Genomic DNA, 16,742 nt, shown 5'->3' with positions numbered 1-16,742 from the left:
CTAATAACCCAGAATTTTGGCACACATCAATTTTTGAAGCCAAAGTTCTTCAGGAGAGACGTAAGCAATGCTCATTTCTTTAGGTCCAATTTTGAACTCTTGGGTGAAAAATAACAAATGAGAAATCAAATACAACCTATTTTGAGCTTCAGACATGCTTTCAAGTGGAAAATTCAGAAGTCATTTAGAAAGACAAACTACACACTGGTACGATCATGGGTTCTGGAGTCAGACCATCCTTGGATAAGTCTTGCCTCTCTCTTTATTGAAACTCTTCTTAGGTCTCCTCATCTTTAAAGGACTGCTGTAAAAATTAAAAAGAAGGAACACATGTAAAGTGCTGAATACAGTGCCTGGCCGAACACTCTCCAACCCTCCCCCAGACCTCCCATCTGCCAGCTATTTGAAGGTGGGCAATTCACATACTTTACATACTGTCTCAATTTCAATTCTCATGTAAAAATAGGAAATACAATACAAATTTTAAGGGTTTGTTTTAAGGGTTAGGAAACATAAAAAATTTCTGGCATTTAGGAGGGACTTAATAAATAGTAATTGTGATTACTATTAAGCAAGTCTCAATTCTGCAACATATACCATGCATGTATATAGCGTATTATGTTTAAATTTTACTCTACAATTTTTAAAAGAGCTCTTGCAAAGCCAAAATGCAGCAGGGAAAGTGAACTTGTACCTCTGCAATGTTGATGTGTATTTGAATGAGGAAGATAGTTAAATAAATCCCGTTATTTTAGCTTAAATTTTTTCAGAAGCAGTCAAAGTACAGTCCTAGACGAGAAGCTGTTTTCAAAGGTCAGACATCCAAATGATTTCTTTAAGGTATCTTCAAAAGCTCCACATTATAGAAAAGGCACAAACTCCTCCTTTCGGGTTCTGAGTTAGTCAAGCAGAATACTTTATAATTTAAAAAGTAATTTTCATATCTTTGTGTTCTGGATGTTCCTTTTGATTCTTTTGAATTCCTCTTCTTGATTTTTGGCCCTTTGAACTATGGTCAGTGTTGAAATGATTCATGATTTTGTCCCAATAAGGGAGGACTTCTTGAAGTCTTTCTTGTCTTTTCTTGGTTTTACTGCTACTCAACACAATACTCTTTGGTGATAAGCACCACCTGAGCCTGAGAAACTATTTTTTTAAAGCTTGTTACTTTGTTGAACACTATAGAAAAATAATAAAAATTTGACATAAAAATAAAAGTACTAGCTATATTCTCCCCAAACTTAAGCAAACAAAACATGCAAACTACAAGCTAATGTGGTTTCATTGTCAGCCCTTATGTAGGCACAAGATGGCTACAGCATATCCAGATCCTTCATCTTCATCGCAGAAGAGTGACGTCAATGTACAAAGTCCCCAGATCCATTTGGATTAGAGCTTCATGGATGGGTTTGAGTCACGAACTCATCCCCGAATTTGTGCTAGAAGGGTGGCCTTTGTTGAGTGGTTTAGGCCTAGGTTACAATCCCTCCCTTAACTGGTCAATGGGGTCCATCAAACCACCTAGTCAGAGAGGGGGAAAGAGTTGGATCCCTAAACGAAAATCAGGGGTGACTGCCAGAGGAGTCAACAATCAATGTCTATCATTAGACATTCATACTATTTACAGAATCAGTTCAAGTTTCTCTCTCATGACAAGAAGGTTAGTTCCTGAAGGCGGGGTTACCATCCCAGCCCCTGACATGCAATAGACATCAAAACAGTACATTTCTGCAAGCTTTCTTCCCCTTAGGTTTCTTCTCAGCACAGTAGGCAAAGTGATCTTGTAAGGGTACAAATTAGATCTTGTTGAACCTATTGTCTTTCCAGTTCACGCCAAGTAAAAGCCAAACTGACTGCAAATGGCCCAAAGGGCACCACATCCCACCACTGCCCTCATCTCCTATTTCTTTACCTGTGCTCTGCTCCAGCCAGTCTGGCCCCGCCACTGCTCCTCCAAAATGGCAGGCCAGCTTCCAGTGTCCCTGTGCCTGGACGGCTCTTTCTTTAGATAGGAAGGAGGCTCACACCTTCTCCTTGAATTCCCTTCAGTTAACCCCTTCCCGGCCAGCCCAGCTCTGTTCTATCTACTCCATAAACTCCCATTCCTTTTTCCCTGCTGCCTTTATCACCACTGAAAACACCTATGTTATTTATTATTTTTGTTGTTGTTCCCATCACTAGAATGTAAGTGCCATTAAGTCAAGGGCTTCAGATGTTGTACTTCATGACTCTATCCATTGAGTAAATATCCACTGAATGACTGGACAGTGTTCATTCATTCCCCCAGGCCTTAGTGTGGGAAATGTCCCTGGCAGTCCCTGTCCTGGGAAAAGTGAGGAACTCCTATCTGTACTTCAGTAGCACTTTCTCCATCACTCTGGTCTCCACAACGTGGATGCTTTTACCCTCACTCACTTGTATTTCCCGAATGCCTAGCACAGAGGACATGCTCAGCAGATATGTAAATAAAGTTGCGTGAATAACAAATGTTTTGAGTGTGGCATTAACAGTGAATGCTCAGAGAGATTTCAGGAAATCTTATATCGTACCGAATTGTCAGTTATCCCAGAGAGAATAGTAAATTCACATGAAAGCAAATTTTGTCATGTGACTATTTGGGCTATTATATCATGCCACTCACGAGAAGTTAGGTATAGGCCCTGATGAGCTTACTCTAAATCAAACCAAAGACTCAAAGTTTTTCTAGGCACTTCTGTTTCCTATTTTTCCTGCAATGCCCTTGCCCCAACATACACATACACACACACACACAACCTGAGAGTTAATCATCTAATAGAGCATCTTACATCAATACATTTATTAACGTGAGTATAGTGACAGGAACTATAAAAACTTCTAAGTCTCTGTTGCTTTCACAAAGTGTTCTGAATAGTGGAATAAGAGGTAGAAGTCTGATCTAACATGAGAGAGGGTGGGAGGGAGGAGGGAAAGGCCCAGAGGGGATGCAGCTATGTAGACTCCCACTTTGGTCCAGTAAACCAGGCTGGCCTCCAGCATGACTCAATTTGAAAGCCCCTCAGAAGACTTGGCTGACATTACTTCCTGCCCCAGTCAGACTTGGCTCAAGAACTAGAACAGGCCAAAACCTGCTAAAGAGCCCATTAGTAGATCCAACAGGAACTGGGGGCAGGGAAAGAGGAATAAGGCAAGAACTGAAACCTTCTGTTAAAACAATATTAATTCCCCATAAATGTCATCTTTTATCAACAGAGCTCACATTGAAGACTTGTGAAAGGTCCGAAGTTCTAAAAAGGATGTTTTGCGCTGGACACTCTTCCATACCTAATATATCCAATATAAGACCCAGGATAATGTTAAATTTCTAACAATTATAAACTTGAAAGTCTTAGAACATCAAAAGTTCCCCAAAACACAGGGTCCACAATAATCTGACCCAGTTATTCTAGTCCACCGAGACTATATATGAGTAGTTTGACGGTATCTTGTTTAGACATTTGACTACATTTTTAGAGAAACAAATACATCTATAAATGTCCAATGAATTGGGACAGAAGCCAGTTACATATGCAATTGCACTGAGAAACAAATGTAGGTCACATCAGCTTCCAATACTGCTTTTTAAGACCTTCTAGGTAAACATTGACTTTTTAAAAATTGCAGTGCTATCTACCTAGAGTATTGGGAAAATTTTTGATTTTCTCGGATGATAATACTATTACAATATGTCAAAAAAGACATCCTGAGATAGTGGCGATAATTCATTTAATCCTCGTGACAGCTCTATAATGGAGGCATGTTAACGTTATCCCCCCATGTATAGAACTGAACAAACAGAGGCACAGGGAATGTAAGTAGCTGTCCTCACACACAGCGAGCCCCCTGCAGAGCCAGGACTTAAACCCACACTGCTGGCTCAGAAGATCACGACATCAACCATCTCACTGTCCATCTTCTCAGTGAGTAATAGCCATTTTTAGTCATCACTGCATCCTTCCAGCATGCAGATTAAGAGATTCTTAAATTGAAAAGCCAAAGATGCTGCTTAGGCATTCAAGGCTATCCTCCACCCTTTGAAAAGAGCCAAATCTCAGTAAATTACTGCCTTGCTGGAAGCATGTTGGGCCATCTGTATGTCCTTCCCAAATTCCCGTTCTGTGATGATGTGCTACTTTTTGGTTGTTCTTGGCCTTGGCTCTTATTCATATGTCACACTATTATATTTGTTCTATTCGGCTCTTGGATCTTCCTCTCATATCAGAAAAATGACTTTGCTTCACATGTCTAATGTGACTTATCTCTCAGAACACACTTAGGATCTGCTTCTCTCTGTTCGGCAGCTGAGATAAAACAATCCGGAGACCTAGAATCAATTGAATATTGACAGTTCCATAAACCAATATACAATATGTTGGAGTGTCTTATAGACACATTTTTCCCCATGGGCATGAGTTTTTATGTTTAGGAACATTCCAAATGATTTTATAACAATTTCTCAAAATGACTGAACTCATCCTTAGGCTCTGAAAAGTGACAATTCTGTGCCAGGCATTTGCAACATACAACTTAGCCCTCCTTCGGCTATTTAAGCTTAGTTGAATTGTAGACTGGAGATTTATGCAGATACCACTGTCCTATATCATTCTAAACCAGTCAGCGGCTTCCTGGGAGAGATTAAATAGCCACCATTGTCAGCTTTCTTTATGTCCCAGCTATGATTTTTATGAGCAGTGGTGCCAAGAGTTACAAAAAGGGAGCCTGGACATCTCACTCACTGGTCTCTATCCAGATTTAGCTAAAACTTAACAGACAATTATTACTTTGACTTTGGAATTAATCCAACAAATATCTGTTAAACATAAATTATACACAAAGTGAAGTGGTAGGGTGTGGAGATACAAGAACAAACAATAATAATAATAATAATAGTAATAGTTACTATTTTTACTTCTTTCTATGCTGAGCACTAAAAATTTATTTATTTCATTTGATCCTCATAACATTATAATTATATTATGATGATCCTATTACCTCATTCTATAATGAGGAAACTGAGGCACAGTGAAATAACTTATCCAAAATCACACAGCTAATATGTGAAGGAGCTAGATTCTAATTTTGACTTCAATCTGAATCCAGGGTCCTCACTTTGACCACTCCATGTACACACACATTTATAGACTAGAGATGAAATAGATGTGCAAATAAGTAATTTTATTTATTTAGGACTGTTTCTGCTTGTTCTTGGCCCACGAATTTAAAAATCCCTCTCTGGGAGCGCCTAGGTGGCTCAGTCCATTCAGCGGCCTACACTGAGCAGTATAGGAGCCGTTACTCTCCAGTTATTATTATAAGGCAGCAGAACAGATAGAAGCATCTTATCCATGACTGTGTGACCTTGGGTCTTTTATTATAACTTGTGTTGACTAAGGCCCCAGAGTAAAGGAAACAACGGCTGTTGTTTGTTGTTCCTTTACCACTGTAGATGCTGCCGTGTAGGGTCACATACTACTTCGCCTCCCACCAATGTGTTACCATTGGAGCTTCTCACTGGACTGTCATCAACCCGACTGAAAAAGGTTTCCCTGAGAGACAGGTAGCTATGGACTACTGGGCAATTCCGTCCATGATTGGTAATGTTTTTATTTCTTTTCAGTTATTGGAGCTGTTGACTAGAGAGTTAAAGCCTAGAATCATGGCCAGATACTAAAGAGCTTTGCAGGCCATGCTGAAGAGTTTAGAATTTATATTTTATATCATTTTATTCCAAATGCTTGACACTCTAACATGGTTTCTTCCCAAGGGCTAGCCACATATTTATACTAACATTTGATAAAGTCTCTCTCCCCTTGGCCAAATTTGCATCAGATTCCTCAGAGACACTTTTTGAGTAGGTCCCAACCCTATAAGCTCCGTCCTTGGCCGACTTAGGCCAGTCTTAGCAAGAATCCTACTGGGTCAGTTTAATGATATCTAATCATTCTGGCTTACCTTCCCCAAGAATACTGTCCTGTCAGGTGACCCAAAACCCCGTTAGCTTTGGTATTCCCTCTTAGTAATTTTCCATCCACTGTCCCCCATCCTGTACTTTGGTTATAAATCTCTACTTATCCTTGTCCTATTTAGAGATAAACCCAATCTCTCTGCCCTAATGCAAAACTCCCTGACAAAAATATTTCCTACCATCTTTAGCAAGTATCATGAAAAATTTTTCGTTAACACTTTTTAATGCTTTTCTTCTGTTTCATTAAAAATATCCTTTGGAATCAACCACTTTTTGTGAATTTTTGATTAATTGTGACAGCTGTGCCATGTGTTCCTGCAGAATTTTAAACTTCATACCATTACCTTTCCAAATGTTCACAGAACCAAAAGAAATTGATTTTTAAAAATACAGACTCAGTAGAATTTTATCTCGTAAAGCTGCTTGGAATATTTTATAAATAATGGTCTGAAATCTGTCAAGTCCCATAATTAAGCTTGCAAATAAACCCATAATGATTGTCAGTTTTCTTTGATAAAGAAGTAATACTCAACAGTGTAAAAAAAAAAATGGTCTGTAAGTAAACTCAAAGTCAAGTAAAAGAGCTGAGCATCTTTAATTTGGAAAAGAAATATTAGGGCTCCGATCAACTTGTAAACTTATGCCATTTTTCTTCAACATGACATTGTTCTTAAAGTAGTTTTAAATTAAGAAATTTTCACATAATAAAGATGTTTTGAAAACTGTATTTCAATCCAGAAAGTGAGACTTATTATAATCATACCAAAAAATAATATTTCCTTTCACTAGAATAGATTTTCATGTTTTCTTCTTACTTTCTGAAAATACATGTTGGTAGGTTATAACCCGATGGACCAAACCCAGAGAATGGAGAAGACCAGTGGAATTGTTATCATTCCACTTTCCTGCCTTAATCTCCTTAATCTGATTGTTCAGATCACTCATACAAGGGTCCTAAGCCACATTAAAATTACTACCTGGGGGGCATTTCTAACTACTAATGAGATAAACAGGATGTGTTGGTTGTAATTCTAAGAGGCTTGCATAACTCAGCTAGGGCCTCTGGCAGTTAACTTACCAAACTGTTTTTAGACTTCAGGATCTTCTCCTCCTCTTCTTTTTCTTCAAGAACTTCAAGGATAGGAGCAGACTCATTCCATATAAACTCTACCGAAAGCCTACTTTTAAAGCTGGCATGAGGTTGACAGACCCCTCTTGCAAGGATATTATTTTACGGGTGATTCCAACTTTTACTATAGGGAGCTGTGAGTAGACTTTCTCCAGAGGATGAAGAAAGATTCCAAAAGATTTTGTTGTGTAAGTTCCTGAAACTATGATTTGATTTTCTATAATTATGAAAAAAATCAAGCATCAAATATAAATAATAAATAGCCACTCATGTACCCACAACTGAAATTTATCAAATGTTGGCATTTTTGCCTTAATTTTTTAAAATCTTTTTTTAAATAAAGTATTTCAGATTGTTGAAGCTTACAGTGTACCCTTTCCCCAGTTTACTTTCTTTCCTTCCCAGTTGTAACCACTATCTTAAATTTGTAGCCAATTATGCCCATAAATATTTTATAATTTCATCACAAATGATACATTCATTAACAATATGTTGTATCTTTTGTATGTCTTAAAAAATTCTATTCTGCATATATAATCTTTGTATACTTAAAATTATATGCCATATATATAATTTCGGTTGGTATGTTTTTAATGTTCCATATTGTTTTATACCCATTTTCCCCTGCTGATAGACATTTAGGGAGTTTCCAACTTTTTCCCATTATAATAATTTGATTTAGGTAGTTTCCAACTTTTTCCTATTATAATAATTTGACTTTGATGCTTTCAAGTTGAACGCAAACAATTTCACAGAATGTCAACATCAAACACGGCCATTCCATGGTGGTGATGGATCAGACCACAACTAGCAGTGCTTACTACACAGTTAAGTAATTCATGCCTGAATATAGACAAAAACATGAACACTGGTCAACAAAAATGACCAAACATCCCTCTCCAGCTAATATGACTGACAGCTTCTTCTTTATCAATTATATCTTTAGACTCATTCTAGACTTCTCTCCTTCTAAATAAGACTTAATAAAATACGTGATCATTCATTTGTCCCATTCCTATACAACTCAGAGTGAAGCCACCCTTCTTTAAGCCCTCTCCCAAACCACCTAACACAAGGCTAAATCCACAAGGTCTTTCTAGCCCCTCTTACTTGAGCACCTCCCGGTTCTCCAAAGTGAGCATCGTCCTTCGTGCAACAAGTAAGAAACCCAAATTGTTCAACCTTGGGTATGTTCCTGGTGGCCTGAGGCTGGAGAGCATGAACACTAATGAGGCTGAACATCTTTTCACACTTACACTGATCAGAATAACCATCAGAGGTGCAAGTTGATTTTGTCTCCAAGGTAATCAGAGAGGCCAAAGCTCTCTAGGGTCTACTTTTGTTTTGTTTTGATTTTTTTCTGAATTGTCTGTTTATGCCCTTTGACCATTTTTCTATTGCCTTATTTTTTCATTATGTTATATATTTATAGTCCTTTATATTTTCTAGAGATAAAACCTTCATTTATTATACTGAATATGTATATTTTTATTTAGTCATCCTTATAGATCTTTTTAATGGTATACAATCCTTGTGACCCAAGAAATTCTTTCTTATATAAAGGTCAGAAATATATTCTATTTTTCTTCTATTCCTAATACTAAGTTTTGCTTTTTTTACAGTTTCACCACTAATCTCCTGCAATTTATATTTGTGTATGGTGAAAGGTAATGATATGATTTCATTTTTCCCAATCTGAATAACAAACTATTCTTTTCTTTTCTTTTTTTAAGTAGGCTCCACACCCAGCGTGGAGCCCAATGCGGGGCCCGAACTCATGACCCTGAGATCAAGAGCGGAGCTGATATCAAGAGTCAGATGGTTAACCAACTGAGCCATCTAGGTGCCCTGAATGACAAACTATTCTGATAAAATATATTGGATAGTCTTTCCTTTCTCCATCCCTTTACCTGACATTTATTAAGTTTCTAAAGATGTGTGAATCTGGTTCTTGATTCTATCCTGTCTTCTCCTAATATACATTAATTTACACTGTTTTCATCATCATTGTGCCCTATTCCTTTCCTTCAAAACACCTATAATTTGTAATTAAATGTTTATGTGTAACGTCTAACTTCCTCATTAGACATTAAGTTCTGCATGGTAGACTCTGTTTTGCACAGTGCCCGACACACAGTAGAGACTCAATATATATTTGTTGAATAAATGGATAAATTCGTGGAAGAATAAATTAATATTAGAATAGAGCCAAAATATGAAGTCAAATGGTCTGACCTTTATTTGCCTTGGCCCCCTGCATGTCCAGTTCTCAACTCTTCTGATTTGGGCAGATTATTGGGGTTCTACAGATGCCTTCTCAATTTACTTCTTTTTGTTTTTGCTGTTCCTCAGAAAGAAGAGTTCCAAGTTTGGTCTTAATTGCTTCATTTTTATTGCATCCCACCTGTATTTTATCAAACAGAGATACTTAACTTTTCATGCAGGTGAAGATTTTCTTATTTTTTCTTTCATGCTTTTCAAAGTTTTCCCTGGTATTTGCAACAACTTCTTCCTTTATATAATAATTCCATAATAACAACCTTAATACTAATATAGTGAGTACTATGGGCCAGGGTCTGCTCTATATATACTGTAAGTATATTAGCTCATCTAATCCTCACAAAAATACCATGGTGTATGTGCTCTTTTTATAGAGGAGGGAACTAAGTCACAGAGAATTGAAGCAGCTTGACCAAGGTAACCCAGCTACTGCATGGTTAGAACAGGATGTGAACCCAGGCAGTTTGGATTGGGGAAAGGAGAAAATTTAAAGTCTGTGTTTGTAACTTATTTTATATAGACATTGCTGATTCTATACTTTAAAATGTATTTCTAATCATATTACTTTTATAAAGGTAATTTATTAATTACATAAGGGGGTATTCAGGGGATGGATCTTGCTTCATTCCTGGAAACTGTGGAGCTGGCCTCTCCAAGCCTGCACAGTTATGGCTTAAAATCCTAAAGGAAGAAAGATCCTCCCTCTTTCAGAATCTCTATATTAAACAGTATCACACATACACATGCACAGATATACATTACCTTTTCTTCTCTTCTCTGAATTACCTGTTTCCTCCAGAGCAGATGTTTTCAAGTGTTCAACTGATAAGCTTCCTTTTGCATTGCATGGGCCGGCAGCTGGCAGGTGAAATCAGGATTAACCACCACTAACCCCCCTAACTTGCCCTCCCCTGCATAGTTTTTCATCTCTTTTAGAGGATATTTATTTAGCCTGCTCTTAAGGTCTTTGTATGCATTAAGAGTTGGGGTTGGAGTTTGTAGATTTAGTTTGTATTTAATATCTTGTTTTCCAACAAATGTTAGCAAGGATGTGGAGAAAGGGGAAACCTCTTACACTGTTGGTGGGAATGCAAGCTGGTGCAGCCACTCTGGAAAACAGTATCTTGAGGTTCCTCAAGAAGTTAAAAATAAAGCTACCCTATGATGCAGCAATTGCACTACTAGGTATTTATCCCAACGATAGAAATGTAGTGATCTGAAGGGGCACCTGCACCCCAATGTTCATAACAGTAATGTCCACAATAGCCAAACTGTGGAAAGGGCCGAGATGTCCATCGACAGATGAATAGGTAAAAGATGTAATACACACACACACACACACACACACACACACACACAGACAATGAAATATTACTCAACCATCAGAAAGGATGGATACTTACCATTTACATTGATATGGATGGAACTGGAGGGTATTATGCTGAGTGAAATAAGTCAATCAGAGAAAGACAATTATCATATGGTTTTACTCATATGAGGAATATAAAAAACAGGGCAGAGGATCATAGGGGAAGGGAAGGAAAACAGAATGGGAAGTCATCAGAGAGGGAGAAAATCCATGAAAGACTCTTAACTGTAAGAAACAAACTGAGGGTGGCTGGAGGGGAGGTGGGTGGGGGTATGGGATAACTGGGTGGTGGGTGTTAAGGAGGGCACATGATGTGATGAGCACCTGGTGTTATATGCTACTGATAATTTATTGAACACTACATCTGAAACTAATGATGTACTATAAGTTGGCTAATTCAATTTAAATTTAAAAAAGGAAAATAAATAATATCTTGTTTTCAAGCATACAGTCCCTTAATCAATTTATAGCCTTTTTTTTCCCCTCCCATCACTGTCCCAAACAGAAATAGTGGAGGTTCTATCAGGAAGAATGAGTTCCCACTGGTTTGTGCTTCAGAAAGTTTAAAATCTCATGCCTATCTTTCCGTTGGGATTCCTCATCATCTCTGGGCCACTGATATCCCTGTGCTGTTATAGACTTATTTTCTTTAGTGCATCTTTACTGTACTTCAATGAGGTTGAGGGGCATGGTAAATTAAACACATGTGCTCCATCTGCCATCTTGAACTGGCGATCAACTTATAAATCCTTGAGAAAGATTTCAAATTTCCTTAGATGAGTCATTTGACTTTTACAAGTATAGAAAAATTAATTTATAAATGAATACCCTAAACAAAATAGAGCTGTCTACTATAACATAACTAGAAGTATGCCAAAGTTTGCAAACTACGTAATATTTTGCAGGAGATTTTCGTGACTTCCCACTTGCTTCTAATACGTTCTGCCCCTTGATTTCATTTGCTCATTTTATTTTGGAATTAATTCTAAAGGGTGGTGTGAGTTCCCTTTATCCAGAAAAGGTGAAACAAAGAATAAAACATTTTTCTAAAAATATACTAAAGTAGCAATGTATATTTTTAAAAATCTGTCCAGAGCCTTTAACATAGCTAGTTCGATCTATCAACCTCAAGGCAAAGTATAGGAAATTATTTTTAGTAACTTTTTTTACTGATTATAAGAGTAGTTCATGTTCATTAGAGAAAATTGGGGAACACATACAAGCATAATGAATGAAATAAAAACAAAAATATCTCCTAATTCTATCATTAGAATGAAGAATTTCTTGAATCTCTGCTTGACCTGTGACTTCTCAACGTGTTTAATAATGATGCCAAGAAATGGTTCAGATATTTTGCTCATCTAGTCTTACTAATGATCAGTCAATAAGTTACTTTCTCATAATCATACAGAAAGCTGCCCTAATGAAGACTTTAGAATCACTTTTCTTTTTCAAAGGCATAAGTTAGGCTCTAAAAGATTGGACAAATTATAATTTTTTTAAACATTCTCTCTTTCTCTCTCTCTCTTGATCAAAATAGGGATTCTTCAGCCATTTGGTACTGACTCTAAAAGTCAGCAATTCCAAACCTGGTTTGTCTGTATTTTTCCTCTTTTTGTTTGTGCAAGTAAGATTTGAAAAATGCATGTGGGTTTTAAAACTCCTGCTGCGCCAGCCACGATTTCCCATAAAAGGGGGAACATTTATTTGTGTATATGAAGTCCTGGACAGCAGTACTTGGTCAGACGCGAGACAGATGTATGTGTGCACAGCTGTTTGTGTTTAAGGACAGAATACAGACATAAATAAGGTTAGATATCCTTGGTTTGATGCTAGAATATTTTCATACACCATATTCAAAGGAATATCTGTCATAACTGAAAACAAGGGGAAATTTATCAGAAACAGAGCACAGACCCTTTCCCCAGAGCCAGGATAAACAAAACCAATATGGGCCTATCAAGCTATGGTCTTGTAAAATAAACTTCATTGTACAAAAGAAAACCACCTTATTTATTCATAAAAATATTGTCAGATATTAAAGTCAGATAGGACTGTCTTCTATGAAATTAAAGAGTAGAGCTAGAGTTTTCTGGCTTGTCTGTCAGTATCAGCATTGCCATTATGTTTAAAGCTAATAACTCTAGAAAAGAACGCTTCATGAAAGAGGATCATTGCTGTTTTTGCCAGTAAGCTTCCTTTCCTAAGATAGACTAGTAACCTTTTTCTTTTCTATAAAAAAAAAGTTTATTTTGAAACAAAACTGCTGCTTCTATGGTATAGTCCAATGCAAAATAATTCCCAGAAAGATGTTTTTCTCTGCATGATACAAAAAGCACAGAATAAAAATGACAAATCTGAGACCTAAGGTCACAGAGATTTTTAGAGTCTTAGAATTTGTTTTACAGCTATGATGACCCAGAAATTTGAGGAGTGCCTCAGAAAAAAAAAAAAAAAAAAAAAAAAGGCTAACAGGGAATTTTGCTAATTGCTTTATTTATTTAAATTCTAACTCCTTGGCCTAATCTAATTAAGAACAATCATTCACATTACATGCTGGGTAAAATAATTTATTTGTAAAGCAAAATTCATTCAAATGAATTTTCCTAATGGATGGTCTAACTAATAATGCTCATTTTCACACTATATCAGCCAAGATTTTCACATCTCAAACCCTCCTTTCCCTCTCCCCAGGTTTTCCCTCCAGGAAAATCCCATTAAAACTTCAGAGCAGGCCTTCAAAGTAACTGCACACTTTGTTTAGAAGGTAGTCTTGTTTTGATGAAAATCCTAAAACAATTCCTTTAAAGGGTTTGTTTAAAAGAATCCAACACAGAGATATCCATAAGACTGAAATGCTACACTTTATTTACATAAGTTTGGACTTTGAAGAAGTGTTTTGTTTTGTTTTCTTGTCAACCCAATAAATCATATTGAGAATCATGGGTGACTTAACAATGTTCAAGACCCAAAGAAGACAACTTAGTCTGTCCTTTTAACCTCACTCTGGTAACTTGGCCATTATTAGTTTAAGTCATATGATGAAAACAGAGGACTAAAAACTAGAATTTGCTGTTGCAATCTTTGCCTGGATAATTAAGGTATTCCACACTGTGTCTAAAAGTGGATACTTGCTAAACTTTTATAGGCCTTCAAAAATTATAAAATCTCTTTGATACATATCTATATCATTTGTGTAACATAATTTTTAGAAGTACATATTTTATGTCATTACATATACAGAAAAATATAACAGGAGAACAACTTGAAAAGGGAAGAAAATTATGGAGCAATGAAAAGTCCTTTTTCCCCCCCATAAACTTGAAATTAATACATGAAGTAATGTTAGAAAGAATTTTATACTATAAAATAAGATGTTCTTTTTATTGCCATAGATAAATGGTAGCATCATAACTTGGAGGGGGGGAAGATTACCCTAAAGACTTAAATATTTTCAGAGGAAGCTTTTAAATTATATTTTGTATAATTTGTGTGTGTTCATTTTCTGATTTGATTATTTTACTCTCAATCTATTGTCACTCAGAGTATTGTGTCAACAATAAAGACTGAAAGCTGCTAGCAGAGAAAGAAAATTTGCAAATTTACAAGGTAAAACACTCTTTCAAGTCAAAGGAAAAATCATGCAATCTATGGTAATGCAAAGGATTTTTCTGACACCTGCTTAGTGCCACGCCCACCAGCATAACACCGACAACACCTGATAACAATGGCTTATTTGCTTGTCTGTCCTTACCCACTTCCTATGTACTGTGAGCTCCACGAAGGAAGACAAGACCATATCTTAAGTCATTCTTTTCTTCCACACACTTGGACAATGTTAGTTTTCAGATAAAAGCGCCACTTCTCCCAACACGGAAAATAAGAGAAAGGTCACATTCCATCTGCTGGTGTCCCCACTCCCGAGAGGTCCATGTGGAGCCTCCTTTATATCACTGGAGCATCATCACTCCTTCCTGCTTCCACAGACATGCGTCATAAATAGACCCTCCTCTTTGGTCCCTCTCCCTATGACCCCATGCCGACACAGACACACACGCGCACGCACACGCGCACACACACACACACACCATTTACTCTAAGATTCCTCAGTCACCCAGCAGAATAACTGGATTAGGATCTGATTTCTCCCCACTGGGCCTGAGCAGTGTCTCTGAAGCCCACCCATTGGTGCATTTGACTCTAGAGTTTTGTCAAGTGGCTACTTCCCTGCCATGACCCATCAGTGGCTTGCCTACCCAGCTCCTGGCCAATGAGATGTGAGTGTGGTAGAAAAGAGTGACTGAGAGCTGTGTCCACCTCATTTTAAAAGAACTATCCCAAACATACAGTAAATTATGATGTAATGAATATCTGTGTGTAATCACCACCAGTCCTATGAAATCTCAATATTTTGCCATATTTTCTTCAGATCTCTTTCCTTTTTATTTTTTATTTTTTTAAAAGATTTTATTTATTTATTTATTTGACAGAGAGAGAGAGAGAGAGAGAGAGAGAGAGAGTGAGAGAGGGGACACAAAGAGGGGGAGTGGGAGAGGGAGAAGCAGGCTTCCCACTGAACAGAGAGCCCAATGTGGGACTCGATCCCAGGACCCTGGGATCATGACCTGAGCTGAAGGCAGACCCTTAACAACTGAGCCACCCAGGCACCCTCTCTTTCCTTTTTAAAACACAGAATAGATATGGTTAAGCTCATCATGCCACCCACCTAGAACCCATCTGAAATCCCCACCCATGACATATATGAAGGTCAACACTAATGCAAATTTGGTGTGTATTATTCCCTTGCATGACTTTGTACGTTTACTAGAACTGAATGCATCTATAAACATTGTGTAGTACTGACTTCCTTGTTTTATACAAATATATAGGTTTCATATTTTACATTGAATTCTAAAACTTTTCTTTCAACATGATATGTTTGTGATTTATAGATGTTGATTTTGAGTTATCTCTATGTTTGTCCTCAGAAGTATATAAATAATTTAGAACCTAAAATGTGCTCTTTTTAATGTTTATGCATTCTGGAAGGAATACATTCATTGTAAATAACTAAAATCTTTTTCCAAAATATTGCATGTAACTTCAAAAGTATGTCTTGTTGCAAAACTGCCAAATTAAACTTCATGTTTGTCCGTTTTGCTAGTAGACAAGAGATTATTTTGTAGGAAATTTCCCCAAGAATGAACAAGCAAGGTGACATATGACACTTAATGGCATACTCATTCCTTACTTGGTTTTTTTTTTTTTATTTTATTTGAGAGAGAGAGAGAGAGAGAGCGCGAGCTGGGGGGAGGAACGGAAGGAGAGGGTGAAGCAGACTCCCCACTGAGCAGGGAGCCCCATGGGGAGCTCGATCCCATGACCCTGAGATCCCATGACCTGAGCTGAAGGCAGAGGCTTAACCAACTGAGCCGTGCAGGTGCCTCTCATTCCTTACTTGTAAGATACCAAGATTCTGGATAACTGCCAATATTCATCAGAATAATTTAGCAAAAAGGGTTTTCTTCAACAAAAATATTTTTTAAGCAAACAGGAATAAGAGAAAATAAATATATGCACATATATCTATACTATTACTATTTGGAGTGAAATACATTGACAATATTAATTTTAATTTATTGAAATGTTATTTGGTACTCAAAAATATAATTATCTTTCCTCAATTTATGTGAAAGAGTATGTCTAGTATTATTATTGTTTTTTACAAATAAAGAGTACACTGCTTATATTTCCTAAATCAGTTGTAAAACATAACCACAAGGGAGAGCCTTGAATGAAAAATCCATGGATTCACATTTTTGTCCTTAAATTAGTGATGCAATGATAGTAAAGAACAAAACATAAGAAGGAAATGGTGGACAGAAGATAGAATATTGAATCAGCTGTTTTATATGTTCCATTAACACATTGTCTGAAAGCTTGTATGTTGTCGATTTTCAACCAACGGTTTTTGTTAACTA

General features: G+C 37.0%; 1 long non-coding RNA gene across 1 annotated transcript; it reads right to left on the bottom strand.

Moving 5' to 3' along the window:
• Window positions 1-216: 216 nt before the first annotated feature.
• On the bottom strand, window positions 217-14,671 carry LOC113921373. The gene is made up of 4 exons (XR_003519658.1): window positions 14,516-14,671; window positions 10,155-10,250; window positions 9,348-9,516; window positions 217-304 (listed from the first exon to the last, which is right to left on the bottom strand). It is a non-coding gene; the product is annotated as an uncharacterized LOC113921373 (long non-coding RNA).
• Between the last annotated feature and the right edge of the window lie 2,071 nt (window positions 14,672-16,742).

This window comes from Zalophus californianus, chromosome 9 (genome assembly GCF_009762305.2).
Source record: "Zalophus californianus isolate mZalCal1 chromosome 9, mZalCal1.pri.v2, whole genome shotgun sequence".
Taxonomy (NCBI): domain Eukaryota; kingdom Metazoa; phylum Chordata; class Mammalia; order Carnivora; family Otariidae; genus Zalophus; species Zalophus californianus.
The sequence above is the reverse complement of the archived record's forward strand: the minus strand, read 5'-3'. Positions and strand labels throughout refer to the sequence as shown.